General features: G+C 55.4%; 1 protein-coding gene across 50 annotated transcripts in view; it reads right to left on the bottom strand.

Annotated features, from left to right (window-relative positions):
* CELF4 (CUGBP Elav-like family member 4) overlaps positions 1-26,462 on the bottom strand; it is a 299,460-nt gene that overhangs the window by 47,777 nt on the left and 225,221 nt on the right. The gene's annotated exons all lie outside the window — the stretch shown is intronic.

Here is a 26,462-nt window from a genome sequence, read left to right as displayed (position 1 = left end):
CATTAGTCTAAACTGGTAGGCTATAATAAAACTTATCAAGATGGATGTGCTGGGATTGCTAACGTCTCTTCAAGTGGCCTGTAACCCTCTCTTTGGCAAACCCGGGGCCTACCTGGTGGCAGTGGCTCAGGTGGACAGTCTAGACCAACAGAAACCCATGCAGTGTGGTGGGTGAGGGCAGCCCCAGCTTCCTTCGGGCACTGTACTAGTTTCCTAGTGAAACAGAGCAGGACCGACCCCACAACCCCACACCCCTGCCCCGAACACTGTCCTTCGCCTGCCTTTTGTCTCTGGAAAAAATTTAGCCAAAGGATAAGTTTAATCAGAGAAGTGAGAAAATGAAGAAACAAAGGAAAACAGTCAAAGGAGACCAAATAATAATAGTCATTAAACACAGTCAAGGACCTTTAGTTCCTCTTCATGGGCTGTAGATAATATCCTGAGCCGTATCCTGTGAGCTGTCTTGTAGATATTGAAACTCACACCAGGTGAGAGAAGTTAACTACATGATGGCCAGATTGTGGCCATGACATAAGCTGCCACAATTCCGAGAATTGGCCTCAACGAAATGGGAACAAATCGACCCTGGAACTGAAGATTAACTGTACTTAAAACAATCAAGATGACACTGGTCAGGCCACCGCATGACCAGTTTCAAGGTGACTGTCAGAGCTGACTGTGCTGTTTCTGCATGTAGCCCCCTCCCTCTGTCTATAAAAGCCCTTGCCCACTGATAGTCAGGGGCAGGGAGTCGGCCTTTGGACAGGAATCCGCCCTCATCGCCCACCCCCCACCCCCGCTGTTTGCCAGCATCCAAAATAAAGCAAGCTTTCCTTTCCACCAACCTTGCCTCTTTAATGGCTTTGGAGCCGCGAGCAGCCGGCCCCCACTTTCAGTTACATTAGGGGGGCCAAAACAGAGTACACAAACTGGGTGTCCTAAAGCAACAGAAACCTATTCTTTCACAGCTCTGGATTCTAGAAGCCGGCAGGGCTGTGATTTCTCTACAGGCTCTAGGGGAGAATCCTTCCTTGCCTCTTCCTAGCTTCTGGTGTTTGCTGGCAATCAGCTTTCCTTAGCTTGCAGTGGCATCACTCCAGTCTCTGCCTCCATCATCACATGGTGTTCTCTCCGTATGTTCTGTGTCTCTGTGTTTGAATTTCCTCCTTCTTCTAGGGGCACCAGTCCTACTGGATCTAGGGCTCACCCTAATCCAGCGTGACCTCATCTGCACTTGATTACATCTGCAAAGACCCTATTTCCAAATAAGGTCACATTCTGAGGTTCCAGGTGGACGTGAATTTTGGAGGGACACTATTTAACTCACAACAGTCACCAAGGGATTGTATGATCATTGCCCCTCCTCTCCCAGGAAGGAAGGAATAGACTGAGTCAGGCTGAGGGGCTGAACCTGCCAGATGAGGTGGGGGCCGGTTATTGGAAATCCATGGTTTCCTAGGAGGCTCTCTGACAGGCTAAAGGGGGCCTGTAGACCCCCTGATGTGGTCAGCACCATTTCATATCTATGAGTATTTCTCCTGGAGAAAGAGTTCATAGCTTCCATCAGATTCTCAAAGGACCCCAAAGGATTCTTGTCTCATTATCATGCGAAGTATGTAGGGGTCAGGGAGGGAGGGATCATAGAAACGAATCAACCAACCAGCCAGCCAACCGACAAAGAACTTGCAAATACACAATTTTACACGGTTTCCAGAATCTTCCAATACTCTTCATCCCAACAGGGGTGTAGCTTCTGGGAACTCAGAAAGGAAGCCGTTGGAACCTCGGTACTATTATTGTGGCAAAGGCAGTGGGGAGGCACAGTGGCTCACACGACACTGCATCTGGAATGAGACCTTCACTGGGGAGATGTCTTTGGGTTTTGAATGTATGATCTATCATCTCATCCTCCAGACCAGCTGTGAGTCATGAGTAATTTAAAATTCAGCTTCTATGACTTCCCCTCCCCCCCCACCCACGTCCTAGATAAAAATGTTCAACAGAAGGACACAAAGACAAAGGCCACGGTTGTCTCCAGGGACATCCCTCCCCGTTCACCCAGCTCTGATTGACCCTGGGCAACTTTGCCATTTGCCCCCATTAGGTGACATGATGCCAGGTTAGGCCCAGCAGTGCCCACTTAAGACAGGCACCCAGCCCCCAACCCAGCCCGTTCTGGGTGAACCATAGTTGTTCCTAACTCACCATCACTTTCCCCCAGTTTGACAAATTCATTCTAGAACGTTGCCAAAGATTGTCTTCAAGATTGATAAGCTGCCAGTTTTTGGAATCCAGCCTCTTCACCTTTTGAAAACTTGAATGTTGTTTATTTCCAGGCTCTACGATGCCTCAAAGACGACCCCCAGCAGCTCCAAGATCCCGTCTGCCTGTTTCATCTCTCTTCCCAGGGCCACGGCTCACAGTTTGCTCTGGCCTGGAGATTCAATCTAATTTACAGGGCTAGGTTTGATCTCCTTGCCTTGTTGGGATGTTAATTCTCTTTTTACAGGGTTTATCCACATTTCTCATCCTGAGTCCAATCTCTTTGCTGGAGAAGATAGGAGAGATGCAGAAGTTAAACTCTGTTTTCTCTTACACAGTTTACAGTTTGTTCTCCAAGCAGATATAATTGGCGAGTCTCAGGCAGGAAGACACCCCCCAAAGGCACCGTACCAGCCCTGTTGGTGTCCATCTTTCTGAGCCATGTGGGTGAAGGGCAGTTCTCTTGCCATCTCTGGGGCTCTGGTTTGACATGAGCGGGAGAGACGTTTCCTCACGCTGTGCCTCCTCTTCCCCCGGGAGCAGGTGGAAGCAGGTGTCTGCCCTGGATGTCGGCTCGGGCCATTCCAATCTCTGTCCTAGAGGCGGTGATTGAGGAGGGCTGTGAAGGTCCAGTCTCCTCCTCCTGTTTTCCTCAAGGACATCATCCAGTGGTCACTGGTGCCTAAGGCATGTATGATGCCTAAGCCCAGACTTGCAACTTTTCAAGGAGCTTGAATGCAGTTTGGGGTGGACTGGCTAATAAGCTGAAAGGACTATACTTTGGGGGTGAATGAGGGGCACTCCATGAATTCAATGCCAGTGACCCCACAGAGGGTTGTGATGAAGCCACACATATTGGCATGGGTAAGAGAACGCTCCATGCACGGCTGGGGGCAGGGATGCTCTCCTGGGGGCTCCGGGAAAGGACATTGTCTATTTTTGAAGTTCCTACCATGCACCAGCCATCAGAAATGACATTTTTATGGTTATGGTTACTCTACAGATGAAGAAATGGAGGCACATAAAGAGATTAAGAGGCTCACCCACAGCTGCGCAGTTAGTAAGGGGTAGAATTTTATGATCTGTACCCACACCCTGGCTGGAAATCCCAGGTTAGGCCTGGGGAGTCCTCCACCCCCAGCAGCAGAAGTGGGACACCCAGCTGTCACTCTTTCCCCAGGTAGATCCCTGCTAGTGTTGGAGTGTGGGAGAGGAACCCGGGTTCTACCCTAGGCCATCACCAACAAGCTGGAGCTGTGTGGTCTGTGCTCAATGCAGTCACGTCTCTGGGTCTTTGTCTTCCCTTGGAAAGAGGCGTGTAGGATTGCCGAGACCCACTGGCTTGGGGAGAGGCCCTGCAAGGTGCTCTGAAGCCTCCAGCCCCATCTCTGTCCTCCCTGCTTGCTCCTTCCTTTTTTCTCTCCTCCTACAGGACCCCTCATTCCAGCCACTTGGCACACCTACGGGCATACCTGCCTCTCAGCTTTGTCATTCCGTTATCTGTTTGTTTTTAATGTATTGGGTGACAGTATAATTTATTGCTCAAACTGGAACTCTTGTTAGGTTGAAAGGGGACACTATTCATAATTAGTCCTGGACAGTGGCAACTCCGGACCTGTCCTGACTCACAGGGACTCATGGGAACCCTAGTATCGTGCTCTCTCCCTCCCCCTGCTGACCTTGGTCCTCCCCCATCTTGAAAGCCTGTGTAACACCCCTCCCTGGAATCCCTCCCTGACTGCTCCAGCCCACACCAATGCCCCACCCAGGAGACAGCCCCTGGCTCTGGTCCCACCCATAGTCCAGCATCATTTTCTTTTCCTTTTTTTTTTTTTTAATTAATTAATTTATTTTGGCTGCGCCGGGGCTTTGTTGCGGCATGCGTACTCTTCAGTTGCGACATGTGGACTCAGTTGCGGCATTCGAGCAGGAACTAGTTCCTGGACCAGGGATCGAACCCCGGGCCCCCTGTGTTGGGAGCGCAGAGTCTTACCCACTGGACCACCAGGGAAGTCCCCAGCATCATTTTCTTAAAGAGTCTTTCTCCTTTCAGCCTGGGCAGGGTGCGGGCTCTGGGGCTAAGTCCGCGGTGAGCTGGAGAGGCCCTCCCCGCCCCCACTGCCAACCAAGGGCTAAATCAAGGAGCAAAATCTCCCCTCCAAGCTTTTCCCACGGACCCACAGGCCTCATCTGAGCGGGGTGAGAAACACATCAGGCTGAAACCAAACTGCAAGAGTTCTGACCTGGACCAGAAATCAATTAGGGTGATATCGACAGCAACTGGGAGATAAGAGGAGAGCAGGGGAAATCAAAGGCTAGACAGACAGGGCTTGGAGGCCGATGGAAAGTCAGCTGGAAGGAGAGGAATGCTTATAAAGAGCTCTCTCTCTCTGTCTCTCTCTCTCTCTCTCTCTCTCTTCTTTGCCCATCGTGTTCACAGGGCAGATCATCTGCGAGGTGTGACATGTGGCTGAGGGCACTGGGAGACCCCTACTCACTGCCTGCCAAGGGGTCTTGAATCCCACAATTAGGCTCATCTCTTTGGGGTAAGCATTGCTGTCTTCAGGATTCCCTTTTCAAATGCAAAATCGCGTTATCCCTGTAGTCAACCTCTAACACTTCAACACAGATTCCTTTATCAGATCGCGCGTTCCTCCTGCCGGCAGCTGCCTCAGAGCACTTGACAAGAGGTGGGGGGCAGGGGACAGGGGGCATTTTTCCCAGAGACGGGCATCCTTTTAGGCAGCTGACCCCTCCTGGTTCTGTCTGGGACACACCATCCTTCTTAGGTCTCCTTTTTTATTTTTTAAAGATAAAATTTACCAGTAGTGAAATGTATACATCTTAAGTGTATAATTTAATATGTTTTGACATATACAAACACTGATGTACCCCGCACTCCTATCAAGATATAAAACCTTTCTGTCTCCCCAGAACGTTCCCTCATGACCGTTTCCGGGCAGCATCCCGACCTCCTCAAAGACACCCAGTGTTCTGATCTTTTTCACCGCAGTTGGGTTTTGCCTGTTCTAGAACTTCATTCGTAACGTACTGATGCGTGTCTGGCTCCTTTCCCTCAGTCTGGGAGATTCATCAATGCTGTCTGGCCCATCCAGGCGTCCCCTGCCCTCTCCAGGCGCTCCGTGGAACCTGCTGGGTATTGGGCAGGGGCGCTGCCACCAGTGGTGAACGGCTCTTGCGGGAGCTGGGAATGGAGCCTGGCTGACACCGGGCTCACCTTAGCTCCACAGATGGCCGAAGGATTAGAGATTTCCAGCGCAGTTAGGGTGAGAGGCCCAGGGAGGTCGGCTCTGAACCCAGGGCCACAAGACCTTAGGGGGACTATGGCTGAGAACTGGGGTCCTGCAGCATGTTGAGAGTGTGCATAAAATAGCCCAAGGATGCACAAACGCTCCCTCTTCCAGGGAGAAGGACTGTCGTTTTTCTCACCATGACACCCACCACCCAGGTTCCAGCCATGCCCGTCTCTCCTTTGTCACTGCAGGGACCTCCTAACTGTCCCCTGCTTCCACCTCGTCCTCTATAGTGTGTCTCCACGCAGCAGCCGGAGCAAGCAGAGCACGTTTCTCCTCTGCTCAAACCTGCCCAGTGCTCCCTGTTTCACTCTGAATAACATCCAAAGCCTTTTAAACGGTCTGCTAGATCCTACGGAGTATCTCTCCCCCCCGTGCTCTCTACGCATTCCTTCTACGTCCTCACTCGTCCCCCTCCGGCCACGCCAGGCCCTGTCCTGACCTTGAGCACTGCCTGACATGCAGGAGCCCTGTGTTTGATTGGGGTTCTTGTTACTGTCTGCCCCCTCCCCTAACTGTGAGTCCCGGGAGGGCAGCCCAGCACTTAGCACACAATTGAATGGACGAATGAAAATCTTCTCTCAGTTTCCTGAAGGAGTCTGTGACCCAGAAAGGTTAAGAATCGCTAGGCAGGACCAGAGCAGCCAGGTCAGTGCCAGGCCAAGGAGAGAGGGCTCCCCCATGGGGCAAAGAGGCTGGTGGGAGGGGCCCAACCAGGCAGACAGAGGAGGCACAGTGAAGAGAAAAAGTGGGGGGCTCCTTATCAGCAAGCGAGGCCAAGAGTACCTGAAGGCAAAACATCTGGGTCTCTTAAGTGCACTTGTTGCAAAGACTTCCTTGATTTACACTGTTTTACTGTGCCATCCCTTAGAATTGAGATGGATGAAGGGGGTGGGGAGGGAATGGTCAGGGGCCCGGGCATCTCCAGGCTGGGAAGCTCCTGAGAGCAAGGGTCCTGGGGTCTGGTGTGGGGACCAGGGACCAGACAGAAGACCTGGGACAGAAAGGGAGTCTCGGGGACCACTTGGAAGCTTCCCTCGTGGAGTGTCTGGTGCATGGGGACAGGAGGAGCAAGTGAGGGGGTGGAGGGAAGAGAATCCAGGACGGAGGCCCTGGGAGGCAGGAGAGGCGTGGCAGCCTGGCTGAGGACTGGAAACCGGTGGACTTGGCTGGCTCCCGCGGCTAGCGCTGCAGCCTCCAGCTCCCTCACTCCCTCCCAAGTGTCACTTAATGTCTGCAGTTATTTACAGATATGTTCCCATGGCAACCAAGGCTTCAAAGTTACTCTCACAATTCTGTTTTCTCAAATATGTTTCCCTGGTTGATTGCACAGAATTTTCTGGAAGCTGGCCAGGCCAGTGAATTGCATTTCCAGCCCTGGGCTTCTGTGCCTTTGACCCTCCCCCTCAAGATTCCTGTGTGGTTTGCCTCTACTTCTTACTTCTAAATAGACCCACTTGGGGCACATCTTCTCCCAGCTGCTGTCAGGCTGTCTTGGGACCTGAACTTGGAGCCTGCTCCCTTCCACCACCTGGGGAGACCTGAGCCTGGGGGCACCCTCTGAGCTCCTTTAGGTTCCTTGAAGGAGGGCCTTCCCCCTTCAATTCTGACCCCCGGCACCTGGCCCAGGGCCTGGTAAATGTAACCCCTGCATTGTAGACTGTCACTCACTGCGCCCCAGGTGGAGTCCCACACCCCAGCACTTTCACAGCACTGCCTGCGTGGTTCTTGTCCTGTGCACCCACACGTCCATTCCCGGGCCCCTGCTCTGGGCCAGGCACAGGGCAAGGTGCCAAGATACAGAGAGGAACAAATAGAGTCCCTGCCTGCACAGAGCTCACCTTTGAGTGGGGAGAGGAGGACGATGGATGAGAAGAGATCAGGATGGTGGTCTGTGACATGAATGAAATAAAACAAGGTGGCAGCTGGGGCAGCTGGGGCTACGTCAGTTGGCAAGTCAGGCAGGCCTGGGTGAGAGGGATGGGTAAGCTGAGACATGATGAAGAGTGATTATGGGGGAGAGGGAAGAGGTGCTGCAAAGGCTGGAGCAAGGATGTTTGAGGAGCTAGGAGGCCAGGGAGCTGGAGCCAGGGAGTGAGGGAGGCTGGGGGCGGAGTCATGGAGGTTGCAGGACTGCAGGACCAGGGGAGGTAAGGACCTTGGACTCCCACCTGAGTGAGATGAACAGAAGCCGCTGGAGAGTTACACAGCAGAGACACAGGCTCTGATGGGGTCACTGTGTGGAGAATGGGCTGTGGAGGCCAAGGTGGAGGCAGGGAGATGGAAAGGAAGGGAGGCTTGAGCGGGCAGGGGATGGAGGAAAAGTGCCTCGGCTAGAGTGAGGGGCCACCCCAGGGTTGCACAGCCTGCGTGTCCTCATGTACTCTTGTCCCTGCCTGATTCCGTGTCCCTGTCCTCCACCAGACCTGACGCGGCAAGGGGGCAGAGGCAGGGCCACCATGCCCCTGCCATCGCAGCCGTTCACTGATTGCTTGTTGCACTGGCTCCTGCACCCCAGCGCTGCACCCAGCACAGCACTCTCAGAGGCCAAAGCCATCCATCCGCTCCCGCCCAGCCCTGAAAGCAGTGCTCGCTTGGCCCAGCAGTGAAGCTTATGGGCTGAGGGCTCCAGGAAAGCCCTGAGGACAGGCGTCCTCCCTCCATCTCATTGCACCCGTGGCTGCTTCAGGCAAGGCAGGGGGTTGGCCCAGCTCAGCCTTGCCTGACTGCGCCTCCCAGGAGAGCAGACTCTCCTGCTCCATGCCGCCCCTCCTCCCGTTCCCTGAGCCCCAGGAGCCCCTCTGGGGAGATGCTGGGAGCCTGAGCCCAGGCTGAACCATCGCTCTGTGTCGGACCCTGCTGGGATCAAGAAAGTGCTAACTTTGCTAATGGTTCATTGAGTGGCCATTTCTCTATTAAAAATGATTTAAGTCGCAGGCATTTAATTGATGTTATAAATGTGATACTGGGAAACAATGCGTTCTCTTGTTACTGTACATCACGGAGCACGGATGTCTCTCTGACGTGCAAACCTTCCACCATCGGCCTTCTCCCTGCTCTGCTGTCCTCACCGCCACTGTGCAGACCTCCTGCCTGCTCTGGGCCTGGGCAGGCAAAGGAAAAGACAGGCTGTTGGTGAGGGAAGGTGGGTGGGCCTTCCTCCACCTGGGCCCGGGTTTGGGGAGGACCTGCAGGAGGGTGTGTGGGCTGGGGCTACTCTCTGACCTTCAGGAACTTATGACCTTATTGTTGAACAAACACACACATACACACAACAACATGATCAAGGTTGTACAGAGACTAGGAGAGGTCAGGGAGAGCTGATGCAAGCAGGGAAGGTTTTCTGGAGGAAGGAGGCTTTGAACTGGACTTTGTGTCTGGGTAGGATTTGGAGAAAGAATGAAGAGACAAGGGGCTGAGAGCCAAGACTTGGGAGTCACGCACATCTGGATTCCAATCCAGTCGTTACCATTTAATTTTTGTGTGGCTCTGGGCAAGTAATTTAGTCCTTTTGAATCACAAATGCCTCATGTGTAAGATGGACCTGTGATCTTGTTATTAAAGTAGAGACATCACCTCCTCTACTCTGGACACCATACTTCTCTTAGGATGGCCATACTGCAAGGTGAATCGCAATAGAACTCTTCATGCTGGCTATTCCTAAGTAACTCCACGCCCACCCTGTACCTCCATTGGAGGGGATGAACAACGGGCCAGATTGAGGGGGCTCTTGAAGGTCAGTCAAAGGGAATAGGAAATAGGGAAACACTGTAGGTTCTTGAGTTTGGGAATAGAGTATCAGGTTAGTTTGAGGAATGCTGATCTGGTGGAGGTACGTAGGGTATCATCGTGGGAGGAGTTGGAGGTCGAGATGCCTGGCCAGGATGGTGGCTGGCGTCCCACCCCCCAACGCTGCTTTTCGCTCCATCCCTCTGGCATCTTACTCTCTGTAGCAGTCTCGTCATTTCGGACTGGTCTCATGCCCGCCTGCCCCCCATCCACCTTTCTCAAGACCCTCTCGGGCAGAGCAAGGATTCCAAGAACTGGACTTGGGCTCAAAGTCAGGTCATAGATGCCATCCCATTTCACCTACCCCACAAGCCTCCTCTTCTGACCTCCAAGAGTCTTTCTCACCTCTCTTCTCTCCCTCATCCACTGAGCTCCTTTGTGGGAGGTCAAGGAGCTGCCACCCACCCCCAAAGCTCAATCTAGGAGGGGCAGCAGCTGAAATGACTTCTCAGCTTCGCAGCTCTAGTTTTCCCCGCAAAGGCAGAGGTCATTCAAAATTAAGGATGATCTAAAAACTCAGGTGATCCAAAGAGTTGGATAGTATGCACATCATTTTGTTTGGACTTTGGAACATGTGTCGACTTTCATGCTGAGCATGTTGGATGCTAAGGGAATATGGACATTTTAGAAAAAGTCCTAAGGATACACTGTCTGATGCCCATTGGCCATGCCTTCCTGGTAAAGATCTGTGGAGTTACCCACATAATGCTCCCACCACTTCAGAGCCCCCTCTCTCACTGCTGCTTCTACCCTCTCCTGCCGCTGGAAGTGGATGGGGAGAGTGGAGCTCTGTCAGTATCTGCAGGACTTGAGCCCCAAAAGTACCCCCTCCATGTAGGGGGCCAGAGGCCTCACAATGCCTCTATCCCCTGTCACCATGCCAGGCAGCCCTCCATTAACACTCATACCAGCAGCCAGGGACAAGCTCATGGCCTATGGGAGCCCCCTTTTGATGTGGAGACAGGCTGAACAGCAGGCAGACTGCCCTGTGATCACCTAGGAGGGAGGATGCAAGTCGGGGACCACATCGGAAGGTGCTGAGACCACACCGGGTAGCACAGGACTCCCAGCCCGGGTTTCCTGGAGGTGGTGCAGGGGAGGAAGGGCCAGGACTAGCGAGGACAGAAGCAAGGGGACGTTCTGGGGGCGGGGCACAGCAGAGTTTCCTGGGGGCTGCGGGGGTGGAGGACAGTGCGTAGAAGCAGTATGGGGGAGTGCGGTGGGTCCAGCCGGTGAGACCCTCTCCCAGACCCGCCTGTGTGAGCCTTCGGGAGAGCAGGGGCGGGGGCTTGCAAACGGCCCTCCTCTCCCAGCTTTGCTTCCTCTCCATTCTCCTTCCCCGTGGTGCTGTCACCGAGTGGTCAGAAGCAGCCAGGAGCACAGGCTGTGTGAGGACGGGGCTACCAGCCAGGTCAGGGAAAAGGGGGGCATGAAATGGAGGTGTGCGGGTGCAGAGTGGGGAAGGGGCGCCATCCTGCAGGAATTGGGGGCCCCTGGAGGGTGCTGAGAAGGCAGGGAACTGAACATCACATGTGGATGGCCTCTGGAAGGAGAACAGACGAGGAAGAAAGCTGGAGGAGGAGGGCACTTCCCCGGCTCTTATTCACATGCCTGGGGGTGGGGAGGGGGGTGAGTGAGAGCCTGTTAGGCTGGAGGCTGGGGGCAGAGGGTGGGCGAGTGCAGGCGGGGCACAGCGCTCTGGTCTGGGTCTGGCCTGTCCTCTCCTCCTGCCCATGCTGAGCCCCTGCCAGGCAGTGCCGAGCCCGCTCAGTCTTCTCTGTAGGAAAGGTTAACATTCGAAATCCTTGCGGAGGACTCCTTCCTTCACCCACCACCCCTCACTTCCCCCCAAAAAGGAAGCTAGTCGTTGAAATTGAAAAATGGTGCTCAGTGAAGGGTTTAAAGACATTTTGAATTTAAAATATATTTTAAAGGTCATTTTCAGCAGTAATTATGTTATAATGGTGGGGCTCTTAGCAAAAGGCAGAGTCCCAAATGGGAAGCAGCAAGAGCCGTTCCCCTGGAGCCCTTGGAACTGGGCGCGGGCGGGGGTGGGTAGATGGAAGGGGGTGCAATACCCTCCCTTTTAGAGCTGGCTGGGTCACCACCGACTCCCCAGGAAAAGGGGACTACACAGTTAAATTTGGCCCTGGCATGGAAGCGTCCTCCAAGACCTCCCTGGAGTGCGGCGTCTGGGCTCCTGGGGCTCACAGAACCCTCATGGTGACAGAGACTGGTGGATCTGGCCCTCCTTTTGTCCTGCCTGTCCCATCCTACCCTCCCCAACCAGGAACAGCCTCTCTTTCTACTTCCAAGCACTCACTCAGGGGGCCTCCTGGTGTCAGGCTCCCAAACCTATCCCAGGGCCAACTCCCTGCAGCCTCATGGTGAGGTATATCCATGGCTTCCTGAGCTGGGGGAATGGGCCTGCAGGGATCCCGCATCTCTGCACTTCTAGACCGTGACTGTGGTCTACATTTTTGGGAACAGATTGAGGACATGACTACACTGGCTACTTATTTAAGCCTCAATGCTTTCTATCCTATATCCCCAGCGAACAAACCCACCCACCCCTTGGCCCACTTTTTTTCCCTCTCAGCGATTGCACCCATTCTTTGCAGGAAGCCTCACCCACACAGATGCACAAGCTTGTTGAAGCAACACACACGTTTGAGTGCCTATTGTTAATTCTAGAAGGGTTGGCCAGGCCCCAGAGGGTTCCTGAAGAAGACTGGCCGGTAGGCTGTGGAGAGAAGAGACAGGGACAGAGAGAAGGCAGTGGAGAAGGGGTGTATCTGGGCTTGTAGGAAGAGCAGAAAGGGCCATGGGCGGTAACCTGGGAGGGCTTCCTGTAGGAGGTGTGTGGGGCATAAGCACATGGACAAGCCAACAAAATAATGAAGAGCCAAGGACAGTGAATAAAGATAAAAGTTGTGGCCTCGGCCCCTAGCAAGCTGCAGACACTGCCAGCCCAACTGGGGAGAGGCAGGTTCGCTCACCAGATTTCTGCAGGTCCCCAAAGGCAGCAGAGCCCTGGTTATGGGGTGAGGGGCGCAGAACGTGCCTCGGCCATTGTCTCTGCCCATCGCCCTGCCTTCAGCCTCCCCGTTCCCGTGGGCTTCCCTTGGGGGAGGAGCAACCAGCCAGGTGGTGGTCCCCTCTTCCGAGGTTTGAGACAGTGGCATGGAGGTGGGGGCTGGTGGTCCCGGGTTCCCCGGGAGGAGCCAGCGGGGCGCGGGGAGGGGGGTGATGGGGTCGTGGCTCTGGGACCGGAGCTCTGGAGGCGGCGGAGGGTGGAGGGAGGCAGGAGGAGGCGAAATATAAAAATATCCGGGAGAAGTGCAGCGCTGGGCTACAGTGTTATTAAACTAAAGCATCTTATAAAACTCAAGCCATTAATAACAGGCTGCCGCCAAGTCGGGGTAATTTATTCAAACTGCGGGTCCCGGATAGAGGAGCAGATGTTTCAGAGCTGCTGGTGTCACGGAATGAGTTCCAAGGGAGGAGGGGGCGGCGCCGCGTTCCTGGGGAGGGGGTGCGGGGAGGGGCCCTTCTCACAGATTAGCGACAGTCCCCGCCTTCCTAGGGGGTGGGGACCTCACCCCAGGCTGCCGGAAGCAGGGAGGAGGGATCCCGCGGAGGACAGCTAATTTAGCTCAACAAGAGCCGGGATAGAAAACCAGGGGTTGAGGACAGGCAGGCAGGTCTCCCTGCCTATAATGTTGCTGCTCCTATCTTATCCAGCTGAAATGCCACCTCCTACTCAAAGTTGTTTTAGGTTTTTCCACACCCACCGCGTGGTGCTGGGAATCAGAGGGACCTGGGTTCCTCTCCAGATGCAGGCACCACCCACCAGCTGGTGACCCCAGCTAGTAAACCTGTGGGCCTCAGTTGCCTCATCTGTACAATGGAGCAATGTTATTACCTGATATTACGTTAAGTCACAGAACTGGAAGATGGGGAAACAGACACCCACAGGAAGGACCTGGCCCAAGGCAGAGGGGAGGGGATAAGGTCTGTTGGTTTTTTGTACCGTACCCAATGGCCCTCACTTGCGGTTACCTTCGTGTATTAGATAGAGGTCTTTTCCGGTTTCCTAATGGGCTCATTGTTTTTACCCCAGACCCAGCTAGACTATGAACTGCCTGTGGCCCAGAATCCTGTAGGCTGGGCTCATCTGGATGGGTGTGGTGTGCACACAATGAAGGCTCAATGGGTCAGTGCTTACAGAGTCCAGGTGAGGGGGGGCTACTGCGGGGGTAGGACATCTGCGCCTTTCTTCTCTGATGGGGGAAGAGGCAGCAAAGCTCCCACAGTCCTCCCCTTGGGCTCCCATTCCTTCAGCACCGTCCTCTGGGTCTTGGTCAGACGTGGGTCCTAGTGGTGGGGGTGGGTGGGTGGGTGTCAGGGCCTCAGGCTCAGAGTCTGGCCACAGTTTCCAGGACACAGACCAGGAAAGTCAACGGGCCCCTGGGATACGGAACTTCTGTAGATGAAAGCCCTCCTGCCCGACTTTGCCTTTCTGTGGCAAAGCACACATCTCCCCTATGAAGCTGTTTCTGACTCTCGTTGGCTCCCCTCTGGGAGTGTTAAATGCTGGGGGTGGGAGGGTGAGGTGGGGAGTCTCATCCCCACCAAGCAGGGAATACAGAAGGGGCCCAACAAATTCTGGGTGCCCTGAAAACTCACTATTTAAAATGGATGAAAAATGATTTTCTCCGTTTTGCAGATCTGGATGCCTGTTTATTGAGTGGGCTTACAGTGGGACTCAGCTCAATCAAGGGGTGATCTGTCACACCTCCCCTTGCGTGTCCAGCGTTGTGCTTGGGTTCCCATTGCTGACAGGAGGCCTTCTGGCCCCTGACGGCTTGCGCAATGAGCGGCGCGTGGGTACGAGGGTGACACTCCAGAAATGTCCCAATTGGAGGCAGACACGTCTCTCCCCACAGGCCCAGCCCTGATGGTGCCACCATAACGTGATGAGAGGAGAACCAGGAAGCCCTTCTGTTCCTCACACAGCCCTGACCTGAGATGACACCACTAGAGCGATGTCCTGTTAGGGAGAGAGTGCTTAAGCACGTTCTGCCCTTGGCAGGACAGCATCAGTGCCTTTAGCAGATGCTGATGCCAGAGCACGGGGTCACCCTTGCCATCTCTCTGGTCTGGCCTGAGGGCTGCCCTGTACATGAGGGTGAGTGGGGGATTGTCAGACGCCTGGGGGAGACTGTGGAGGCCGCCATAGCACCCCCGCCCACACCCAGGGGAGGCGAGGGGAGGTGGAAGGACTAGGGTGGCAGGGAGGGCTCCTCCCACCCCCACCCTTGCCCTCCCCCAAAGTGCTCCCTGCCCACCTGGCTGGGAGGTCACCGGCCCTGTGCCTCTGCTCCCCTCGAACTGGACCTGCTCATAGCTCAAGGTTCATTTCAAATGAAGGAGAAAGCGCAGCCCCACACTCACGGGGCCATCAGCGCGCTCTGTGATGAATGGAGCCTGTGTCACTCAGTGAAAATGAATATTTCTTTGCGATAATGGCCAGATGGTAGCAACTCTCCAATCCAAATTAAAACATGCATGATAAATGCCAGGAAAACAGAGGAAGACAAAACCCCAACCTGGAGTGAGTTCGCTCTATAAATCTTCCCCTTGCACCCCCTGCCCCCCATCACTGCGGCTCTGCTAATAGCCATTAAATTATTAAGACGCACTGCAAGGAGAATGCCAATGTCAGCAGCACCCACCCCGCTGCCCACATCTGCCCCCTGCTTGTGGGCCTGGCTTTGGAGGGGCTGGGGGTGGGGAGATGCAAGAGGCGGCAGCTTTTAGGCCAGCAGAGAGCTGGGATAGTAGAGAAAGTTGCTGTTTAGCGAGATGAGTGGGAGACTGGCCTCTAGTGCAGGGCTGGACACGCCTGCCCGCACTGAGGGCACAGTCTCGATGGAGAGACGAGAAACTAACAACCACTGCTTGACTTCACGGCTCAGACAGAGGGCAGGAAAGGGGTTCTGAGCTGGAAAGACCAGCGAGGAACAGCTGGAGAAAGCATGCCAGCAGGGTGGACCCTGACGAGGGCTCTGACCACGTGGAGCTGGACAGCTGGGAAGGGTCAGAGAGGGCTGCCCGAGGGTGGCCATGTGCCTGAAAGTGGGCATGTACCTGGAGGTCTCAAGGCAGCAGGTAGTGGTCAAGACACAGGTGGCTTTGGGGCTTGTATTTCATGGTGACAAAAGGGCTCTTGAACTTAGGGTTTAATTCCCATGCCCCCTGCCCCTCCCCTCGCAGCTGGAGGCTGGAAGAGTCTCTCCCTGGTCTCCTTGACACCCTGTCCAGTCCCCCCCTGCAGGTGGCCAGTCTTCCCATATCCAGCTTCCACCAATCACCACTTCCCCTCATCTTCCAGAAAACCTCCAACTCTTTAGCGGGGCCTTCCTTGGACCCCTCTCCTTGGGCCAGCTGGTTTCCTCATCTTACCCTGGATAGGCTCTATGCCTGCATCCTTGTCTCACCGTCTTCTCAGCCTGAATCCTCTCCAGTAGGGAGCCTCCTCCAGAAAGCCTTCCCTGACTGCTTCCGCCTGCACAGCTCTCTCCTCTGCCGGCTGTGGCTCCTGCTGTCTCCACTGCTCATCTGGTGCTCTTGAGGCCATAAACTGATCTCCTCACCAGACTGTGAGCTTCCCTAGGGTCCAAAGCTCGGCAAAGACTTGAAGACACCTTCCTGACCATGCATCTGACTTTCATGGTCAGCTCTCCAGGGGCAGGGATCATCTCTCTGCACTTTTGAGTCACTTGCCGTTGGCCATTCATGTCCAAGCCTTAAACCTCCTGTTACTCTGTTGGGATGTGGCATCCGTGATGTCAGGATCATGGGTTTGTCTCTGATATGATCAAAAAGAAAAGCTGTGCTGGCTGGTCCCTGCTGACCTCCAGCCTCTGCAAAGCCTTCCACCTCATCAGGCCCGGACAGACAACGCCCTGAGTACCCAGGCTGGCTCTCCTCTGCCAGGCAGACTTGGGGTTTCTCCACCCACTCCTCCCAGCTAACCCTCCACACTGAGAAGGGCCACAGACAGGCTCATCCTGCTGCTGACTGGGTTTGCACCTTGGACAGTTCAGCTTCAGACCCTCCCCAATTCCTCCTATACCCACCCCCATTTCCAAAGGACATGGGGGAGGGGAGTGAGGAGCTGGAGAGCTCATCCTTAAGGCTGTGGTCCAGCCTCATCTTTTGTGCCTCTGATGGGTGGCATTGATGCTGGGAGAACTTCCTCTGGGTCTCAGCACCCCAGCCAGACCTGAGAGAAGGCAGCAAGGCATGGGTCCTGCCCAGAAGGGTTGAGGTGTGAAGGCTGATTACTGGCTGTGTGATCTTGGGCAAGTCACCTCTCCTCTCTGAGGACAACGGGGGTGCTGCTTGATCCACCTTGCGGGGCTGGTGCAGGGCTTGAGGTGCTCTTCCTGGAGGCTCTGGAGGACCTAATGGGAGAACCGAGGCCCTGCTGGGTCTATGCATCTTCCTTCCAGAGCCCTGGCTTGGCTTTAGCAGCAGCTGCTGCAGGCATTGCCTGGTTCCCCTGTGCGTCGTCCTGGGCTGGGTGGGGAAGGAGAGCGGACAGGCACATCTGATCAGGAAGACTGGGCCTGGTGAACTTGGACTGAAGGGTGAGAAGATACAGGCCCCCCCCCCCGATTCAGACACTGTGCGTGCACGGGTGTAGGTGTCCACACCTTGGAATGCGAGCAGCAGTGAGACCCACAATGCATCACATCTGGTCTTCTGACTGCAGGGAGTGGACTCTCTCTTCTTTAGCCAAACCAATTCTTCTACATTATTTTTTAAAAAGTCTAAGATGCCACATACTTGCCTTGCTTGTCCCTGTTTTCATGTCTTTGCCTGTGACACAGCCCAGATCCTACCTCTTGGTAAACTTGTCATTCCAATAATCACCTCCTCCAGGAAGCCTTCCTTGTCCCACCCCATTCTGGTAAATTCATACGCACAGTAGAGCTCTGGCCCTGGGCAGTATGATTTCTCTTTGCACTTTGTTGATCACACCTTGTCAGAGGTCCTCACCCCCGTCACCTCTCATTTCCCATGGACTGGACTCTAAGAATAAAATAACTGCAGCAGCTGTCATCAGGGAAGATTCCACAGTTCACCAACTGTATTCCACCTATGGCAGCTCCAAGGGGCTGTCACCATCCCCTTTGTAACAGGAGGTGGCGAGACATCACTGTGGGAAGGGCAGGACATGTGGGTGTGATGCCAGCATTGGCCCTGCTCTTTCCCCTGCTCCGGCTCCCTTACCCCATCTGGCTGAGTCTCCCTAAGCTACTGTTTCCAAAGCACGACTTATATCTGCCCCAAAGCCTTAGATGGCTTCCCTTTGCCTAAAGGCATCAATTTACAGCACCTTCTGGAAATCACTGTTCCCATATCTTGCCCTCCCCCGACAGTAGACCCCTGATTCTGGCCTCTTGGGATCCTCCAAGATTTCCTTGACTCGGGTTATTTTCCCACCTGGGAAACTCTGCCTTTCCTCGCTCAAATCCTCTCCCCTCTGAAGGTCAATCAGGTGTCACCCTTTCTTTTTTTTTAAAATAAATTTATTTATTTATTTATTTATTTACTTTTGGCTGCGGTGGGTTTTCGTTGCTGGGTGAGGGCTTCCTCCAGTTGCGGTGTGCGGGATTCTTACTGTGGTGGCTTATCTTGCTGCAGAGCACGGGCTCTAAGTGTGCGGGCTTCAGTAGTTGTGTCTCGCGGGCTTTAGAGCACAGGCTCAGTAGTTGTGGCACACGGGCTTAGTTGCTCTGTGGCATGTGGGATCTTCCCGGACCAGGGCTCGAACTCCTGTCCCCTGCATTGGCAGGCGGATTGTTAACCACTGCGCCACCAGGGGAGTCCCAGGTGTTACCCTTTCTGATCTCTCTGGTCTGTGCTGTCTCTCCCTGCCTCCCATCCCAGCCTCCCACTGCACAGCCTCACTGCTCCCATACTGCTCTCAGGCTGTTCCAAGTGGGGTGTGTCGGGGGCCAGGAGGGCACTGGATACATCTTGCCCACGTCAGGGCTGCCTCGCTGAGGACTGCCTGGTCCAGGAAGGACTGCCTGTGACATCCTCTTGCTCATCCTGCCCGTCTCCTGAGGAAGCGGGCATCTTCCTCCTGCATTGCCCGCACAATGCCCGCAACAGGACTCCGTGGGAGCGGCACGGAGTGGGAGACAGGGGCCTGTGTTTCCCTCTCTCTGTCATTCCTTTTCCTGTCATCAGCCCCTTCACCCTGGGCACACATGAGGCAGCTTTTAAATATCATCCAGGAGCCCATTTGCAATAATTAATATCCCATTTCCCCTGAAACAGTCCTTTGCTAAATTAGCTGGGGCCAGAGGGATTTTGGTGAGGAGCCATGAGTCTCAACTTAACTTGCCCCGAATGGATTAAAAGAACCTTAAAAACAAAATGCAGATCAATCAACACCCTTTCCCCCAGCTGAAAACCTAAAGTCCATTTAAGCTTGGCAGGTTTGCAGTTAATTATAATTTCACACTTATGGCAGGAGTTACCGAGGTATTTATAATGTGTGTCTGCCCCACGGGGCCCTCTCTAGGGACCCTTCCCACCAGCCACCTCCTCCCCCAACCACAAAGACCTGTCTTCATGCAGCTGCTATTTGGGTTCAGTTGTATCAACCAGAGGACCTTTCTGGAGTTTTAAAATTTCTTTTTAAAAGGAGCTTGGGAAAGAAAGGAGACCAAGATCCTTTTAAGACAGAAGGAACAGGGGTTATGGAGAATAAAACCCCAGGGCAGGGGAAACTTGCGCCATGATCTAGGGAGCCTAACTTGGAAGTGCTTAAATAACAGTAGGAGAGATTATGGTCAGATATGTGGTAGAACTTCCTGCCCATCAAAGAAGCCACGCCCTGGGTGGGCCACTTGGCCTGGTGATGAAGTGTCTAATCCTCAGTCCTTCCAAAAAGCAGATGGCCCCTGCCCGAGGCTGGGCACCACCACTGTCTGGGAAGTGGGGAAGTGCTGTCTTAGGTCTGACATGAATTTTCCGAGCTGAACACTGTACTGCTTTTTCTTAAATATCAGTCCAAAATAAATCAGGGATGCAAGTACAGGGAAGATCTGCCGGGACATTGGCTTTGGGGCTGGTGTTCAAGGGAAAACATTACAGTCTACAGCTTGAGAAATTCCAGTGGGAATAGGGCAGGGCAGACTGACAAAACAGGGTTTCTGAGCTCTGACGGAGGCTGAGAGAGGCCCTGGAGTTGCTCTTCTTCTTGATGGTTTTTAAAAGCGGGAGGAGCTGGGTGAGAGGCCGACTCACGGGGGAAGGCGGACACAGTGGCTCCTCGGGCCCCTCCAGGCCACGGGGTGCTGTGTCCTGGCCAACAGGACAGTTAGCTATCCCCTAGCCAAAGGTTCACCTTGACGTCTCGCTCCAGGCCCCTGGGCGCAGACACAGCTGCGGGAAGGGAGCACGATGTTGAACCAGAGGACGGAGGATCTGAGGATACGGGGGTCTGCAGGGTCTGGGAGGGGGGCGTGTAGAAAGGAAACACATCCCCATCACACACACTTCCAGGGGTCCACACACTGCCTGCTTCCAGGCGCTTCTGTGGGGACACAGAAAGATCTTGGGGTGGGGAGGGTGGGGTATTTTCTGCTCTGAGCTGCAGACCCCTCTCCTTTAGGTGGCTGCTTGTGGCCTCAGTCAGTGGACCCCTTCTCAGCCCAGGGTCGCACCCTCTAGTTGGGGTGGGGTTGGCTCCACTCATTCTGAGGTCTCTCCAGCAGGGTACAAACCAGGAGCCCCAAAGTAGAGGTCAGGATGTGCTGGACCAAGGGGGGACGCTCCTGAGGCCCCAAAGGGGAGAGACTGGAGCAGAGGTTGGGGGGGGCTCTTGCTGTGGGACTTGACTTCCAGACGGTGGCTTGGCTGTGGCAGAAATGGGGCTGTTCTTGGGGCCACAGCCTCTGTCCACCCCGCCCCCAGGGGAACCTCACCCAGGACCTTCTGCAGGGGTTCACACCTGTCCTCCAAGCTTTTCCTTACACCTTCCCCCTCCCCTCCCCCTGAACTGCACCTCGGGTCAGGGATCATCTAGAGTAACACCGTTTTTTAAAACCTTGTTTCTTACTGTCATGGTATCATTTCAGATGAATCTTCAATGTGCTGTGGCCCCCGGCCCTTTAGCCTTATGTTTCTTGTACCTGCTTCTGCCTGGGACAGGGGCTTCCTAGCAGAACCCTGAGGGGTTTCTGTTCACCCAGAAGCTTTTGTCAAGTGAGTCATTTATTGCCTCTCAAGATTGGAAAATGGAAACTTCTGTATATTGAATTTTCCTAAAGCGGGGCCATTTCATCTGCTGCTCACGAAATTGCCTACCTAGAGCATGGGACTAAATAGCTAGAAAAGTCTGGACGTGCGAAGCCCAGCATCGGGGGGTCACCAGTGTGGCCATGGGTCTCGGGGGCCCCAGGACTGCAAGGTGAGGCCCACACCCCTCAGCCGGTTCCCCAACAGACCCTTGAAGGCCTCGCGACAGCACATGGTCTGGGTCTGTTTAGAAATAAAATAATGCTTAGAGGAGAGATGAGGAACTTAATAGGATTTTAAAAGCTGCAGGAACTGATGGGGCTACAGATGGTGGAGGGGCTGGGAAGACGGAGTCAGCCCCGGGTTTATGGTGGGGAATGTGGCCTCGGGGAGGGCCTCAGAGCCACGTCCACATGCGTCGTGTCCAACCTCATTTGCTGGCCCAGCGGGACTCCGCTGCCACGTGAGCACTGGCTGTGATGAGGGCGACGGACGCCCTGAAGATGCTGTTAAACGGACAGGGAGCAGCGAGAGGCTGCAGGAGCCGCTTGGCTAAGTGACTGGCCCACACCTGCCTCGGTGGAAACAAATGACTGGCCCGCACCTGCCTCGGTGGATACGAATGAGTCATGGGCTGTCGCACCTGCCCCCAACCCTCCATGCCTTCCTCACCCTGCCCTTCTGGCCAGAGAGAGACCGAGACAGGAGGGGGGAGACTGAACTGGTGGAGAGATGCAGACATGGGCTCCCAGGTCGGCAAAGGGAGGAGAGGGAGGCAGTGGAAGCTCGGGGGTGGGGGGCTTCAGCCCCAGGTGGTTCTGCAGGACTTGGAGGGGTACATAAAAGAAGTTCCGTCACCCTCTAGAAGCTTCCGTGTGTGTGTGTCGGGGCGGGCGGAGGTGGGGGGGGGACAGTCTATGGCTGCAGCTCAGGGCCGCTCCCCTTGACATCGCCCGAGCCTCCTCCAGGCCCTGCCACCCGGGGCGGGGTGCGGTGGGGGAACCACAGGACTTTATAACGCGGAGCTCAGCCCTCCTGCTGTGTCCACCCTACACTTTTCCTTCCACGATCATCGGGCCTCCGTCCAGGCTCCCCTATCAGGTTCAGTCTCAGCTGCCCCTTTGCCTCCCTAGCCTGGGCCTGACCAAGGCCCCCTCAGGAAAACACGCCTGATGGGCCAGAGAGGGGCCGTGGGAGCCCCTCGTCGGTCCCCACGGTGGGCATGACCGCTTCCCTAGCGCGGGCTCACGTGCCTCACACGTTGCTGGAGGCTGGAGCGTGTCTGTGCTCATGGGGTTTCCAGTCTGGGTCCCTGGAGGGGTGGGAGTGTGGCGGCCACCTGGGAGGGCTGCTTTCACCCTTGCTCCTGTTCCCTCGGAAGGGCTCCCCGGTGCCCCCCTGCTCCCTCTGAGGGGGCGACCCCTTGAACCCTGAGTCCCCTCTTTCCCAGGACTCCCTCCCAAGCCGTCTTGGTTTCTAACTTCTCCAACGCCTCAGCCTGACATCTTGCTGCTTTTTTCTGTCATTTCATGTAGATGAGACACAAACCGGGGGCCCCAGTCTGTGCCCCTCCCCCAGTCACTGGATCCCTGGTGGGGACGTTAGGTTTCACTTCACCAGGCGCCGAGTGTGGAATTGGGTGTGTGTCTGTGGGTGCCTTTGTCAGCGCTGAGCGGACAGCGTGTTGGTGAGAAAGGTGTGTGAGTGCCTCCCTCATCCGGGGCCTGGATGAGGCCTGCATTAGCTGAAACTTCTGACCTGTAGCTGACTACTGGGAAGAGGTGGGGGTGGTTTCTGGTGATGGGGCCAGAGGGGGGGTGGCTTCCTAGGGCACAGCTCACATCTGCTGCTATGTGGCTGGGGCTGGGGGGGGTGAGATGGGACCAGGCCGACGTCTGCTGTACTGGCCCAGGTCTCAGCCACTCCTTCCCTCCTCGAGGGCTCCCACTTGTTTGCTGACCCTCTTGAGCCCCTTGAGGGTGGGGTGGACCACAGCTCCGGCCTCCTCCGGTTCAGCCCAGGGAGCCTCCAAGCAGGTTTGCTGCCTGAGGCCAGGCTGCTCAGAGCCTGACTTCCTGAAAGGACTCCCCACATTCTGGCTGCAGGAGCCTTGCCTGTGGGGGGAGCTTATCCTGTTTTCAGCTGTAGCACTCACTTGGACTGAGACCAGGGAGGATGGGGAGGGGGTCAGGGCTACAGGGCAGCACACCGCGGGCACCCACCCAGAGGCTGAAAGTGAAACGGAGAGGCTAAAGGGCCCCTGCAGCTGTGGAGACCCAGTTCAGACGGGGACCGTGAACCAGCTCTTGGGGCGGGTACGTCTGCCTGCTAGGAGGCAAAGGACACAACAGTGCACGCCCAAGAAAGCGTCCTTGCCTCTGAGATGGCCAGGGCAGGTGGGAGGGTGCCCTCCACCTGGTTCTTCTCTATCCCCAGCCTGCTTCACTCCCCTGGTGAATGAACCGGCTTGCTTATCTGGGGGTGAATCTGAGTTGATATACGACTTGCTCCAGCAAGTTCTGTGGGGTTAACAGGATCTTCCTTGCAGCGGTTTGGGTCCTGAGGAAGCTCTTTCTCCTTTGGTTTTCTTTCCCCGCCTAGCTGCAGCCCTGGCTGTTGGTGGTGGTATCAGGGGCTGTCTCCTCTCTTCCTGCCCAGGGATGTTGCAGCTGTGATGCCCTCTCTTTGCCTGGTCCTCCACAGGGTCAGTGGCTCCTGCTTCTGATGAAGACAAGTGCAACCCCTTGGCCTTGTGTTCAGGGTCCCATTTTCACTTTGGGCTCTCACTGTCTCCTGCCAAGTCTACACCTCTTGGTCCAGTTTTCACCTCCTCCAGGAAGCCCTCCCTGCTTGCTCCAGGCCACAGTGGGTTCTCTCTTCTCTGACCCCTGCAGCCCTGGTGTCTCATGTCTTATGGGTAGGTCTGGGAGCTCCTCGTCCAGCCTGGCCCTGCCTCCCTCACCTGGGACTCTGTTCCCCTCCCCTCATTTACCTTGAGAATAGCCCTAGAGGTATGACAAACGCCTGCAGCACCTTCCCACTGTCCCCTGAGTCCGAAAGACTATCCTAGGAGTCAGAGGAATGCAGAGCACCTGGGTGCTGGTTACTGACAGGCAGGGCTTTGAATTCTGGCTCTGCCACCACCTAGCTGTGTGACCTGAAACAAGTTACTTAGCCTCTCTGTGCCTTGGTTTGTACCTTTAAGTGGGGCCAATAACTTCCACCTCCCAAAGTTTTTGTATGGATTAAACGTATTTGTTTAAAGTCCTAGCCCTCAGGAATTCCCTGGCAGTCCGGTGGTTAAGACTCTGTGCTCTCACTGCTGAGGGCCTGGGTTCAATCCCTGGTTGGGGAACTAAGGTCCCACAGGCTGCGTGGTGTGACCAAATCAAATCAAATCAAATGAAATCAAATCAAATCCCAGCCCTCAGTGGGTGCTCTGTAAACAGCAGCTGTCCTGGATAGTGAGATCTCCCATCCCTGGGTGAGGGGGTGGAGGCCCAGAGAAGCAGTGTCTGGGCCAGAGCTCATTCTGGACAAAGATGGGACTAGAACCCAGGACCAGAACAAAAGCTGCCGTCCTGTGCTCTTCCCGGGGAGCTCCAGCCAAGCACCTAGCCTGTGTAATCTGGGATGAGGAGAGCCAGGGTGGGGCAGACCCACCTCTCCCTTTGGGGCCACTTCCTCCTCCTGCCCCTCCTTTCTCCTCCCAGCTGTGCCCCCAAGTCTTCCCAGCTCCCTGCCACCTTCCCCTCAACCCACTTTCTCCCAGGCCTCCCTCCTCCTTCTGCCCCTTTCCCTTCACCTTTCTGGGCTCTTCCTTTCCCATCGTGTTCCTCCCCCGCCCCTTCCACTCCCACCCCTGCCTTCCATACCCTTCTCCTGTTCCCATTTCTTTCATCTTTTTTAATGTTCACCTCTCCCCCATCTCCTCCCCCCACTGAAGAAGTATTTAATGGATATTAAATTATTTTAAACTTTCTTTTTTTTTCCAAATAGCTTGGTTATGATGCTGACTCAGGATCATCTCCCTGTTTAATATTGAATATGCAATTAATAGATAGATGTTTAGGTTTGGCTCTCTTTTCCCCCCTTTCTACTGCAGGAAGAATAAAAAAGCTGATTAATCTGGTTTGGGGCAAGTGTCAGCACAGGAGATATATGGGAGAAAGGAGATGAGGTTGGCAACTTGAAGTCGGAGAGCTACTGCCTCCAAGGCCAGTGAGGGGAGAAACAGTTTGCATTAGAGTGCAGCGTGGCCTCGCTGGCAGCAGGCTTCCTGACACCCTGCTCCTGTCCTGGATTAAACTAGGCCTTCTTCATGACACCCCGACTTCTCCAGGTGTGGAATATCCCCTCCTTCAAGGCAGCTCAGGTGCCACGTCCTCCGAGGTCTCTGGCTGCCCCCACCTCGGGGACACCTCCTCTGGGACCGCAGGTGCCACTTACCGTCCGAGCTCCCTCCCCACCAAAACCAGGGGTCTCTGCTGCCTCCTGGCCCTGACACACGGACAGGGCGTTGCAGGTGAGTCACTGCCTGACAAGTGACCTGGGGGCGAGGTCTTGCCGGTCCTTTCTCCCGGAGACAGTGTCTGGGAGAGGCCCTGCCTCTGCCCCGTGTCACCGAGGGCACCTGCGTGAGGCCAGACCGCATGCCTCTCTCCGCCAGGGCAGGGGGCCTGGCCCTGGGTGTTTGAGGAGCTTCTGTGTGCAGAGAAAACCAAGTAACTGGACTGCCGGGAGAGGGGCGGGAGCAAGCAGCACGACCCAGGTGTGGTCTGCAGCACGAGCCCTTCACACCTGAACCATTTTTACTCTTCAACCAACCCGCCCCCATCATCGGGGTCCTCGGGATGGGGAGCTCTCAGAGGGCCACAGGGAGGTGCGCCTGTGCCCTGGGGCACGGGGCCCCTTCGGGCAGCTGGGCTTGCTGGGTGGGATTCGAGGCCTGGGTCAGGAGGGCCCCAGAGCCACAGAGGCCTTGTGCCAGGGTGGAGGCCCTGTTGGGGCCCAGAGGGCAGAGGCCTGTGCTGGAGGGACCACAGGTCCCAGGGGTGAGCAGGCCACCTGTGGCCACACTACAGTTTCCTCAGGACAAGAACCTTGACTCTGAATTTGCAAATAGCTTTTGCCTATTTTTCACTCTTAATTTCCTGGAAAATTGGGGGGGTGGGAGAGGGGGAGGGAGAGAGAAGTTCCTCAGAGCCCGCCCGGTTGAGCTGAGATGAGAGTGAGTGTTCCGGCCTAGCCAGGGAGAGCCCAGGGGCAGAGGGCACTGGCTTGGGCATGGTGTGGGCACGGACACCCGGGCCAGAAGCCTGGAGGGTGGGTGCTCGGCAGAGGAGCCAGAGCCTGGCCTGGTCGAGCCTCTGTGTGCAGTGGGGTGGGGGGAGGCCCCCGCTGGTGGACGGAACAGAGCCTCCCCTGGGGGCACAGAGGCCTGAGTCTGGGGGTGAGGCCCTGTCCCCTTCCAGACATCTGCCTGTCCATCTGTATGTAGGTCCAGGATCTTGACTTCGGCAGCCCCACGCCGCAGTGGGCAGCCCCCCTCAGATTCACCCACTCTGGCCTGAGCCTTCCCAGGGCAGGACTGAAACACATTTCCTCCCTCCCAGCCTGGCACCCTTTCAACTAGTCCAGTCCCATCCCAGTGGGGTTTTCCTTGGTGACACAGAGGTGGGCCTACCCTTTTGGGTGTCTTACAGGGGGCAGTGGAGTGCCCAGGACATCTTACTTGTTTACTCATGGGAAGGAAGGAACCCCAGCATA

This window comes from Balaenoptera physalus, assembly GCF_965194825.1.
Source record: "Balaenoptera physalus genome assembly, chromosome: 12".
In the NCBI taxonomy this organism is placed as follows: domain Eukaryota; kingdom Metazoa; phylum Chordata; class Mammalia; order Artiodactyla; family Balaenopteridae; genus Balaenoptera; species Balaenoptera physalus.
This window is presented reverse-complemented; position numbering and strand designations above follow the sequence as displayed.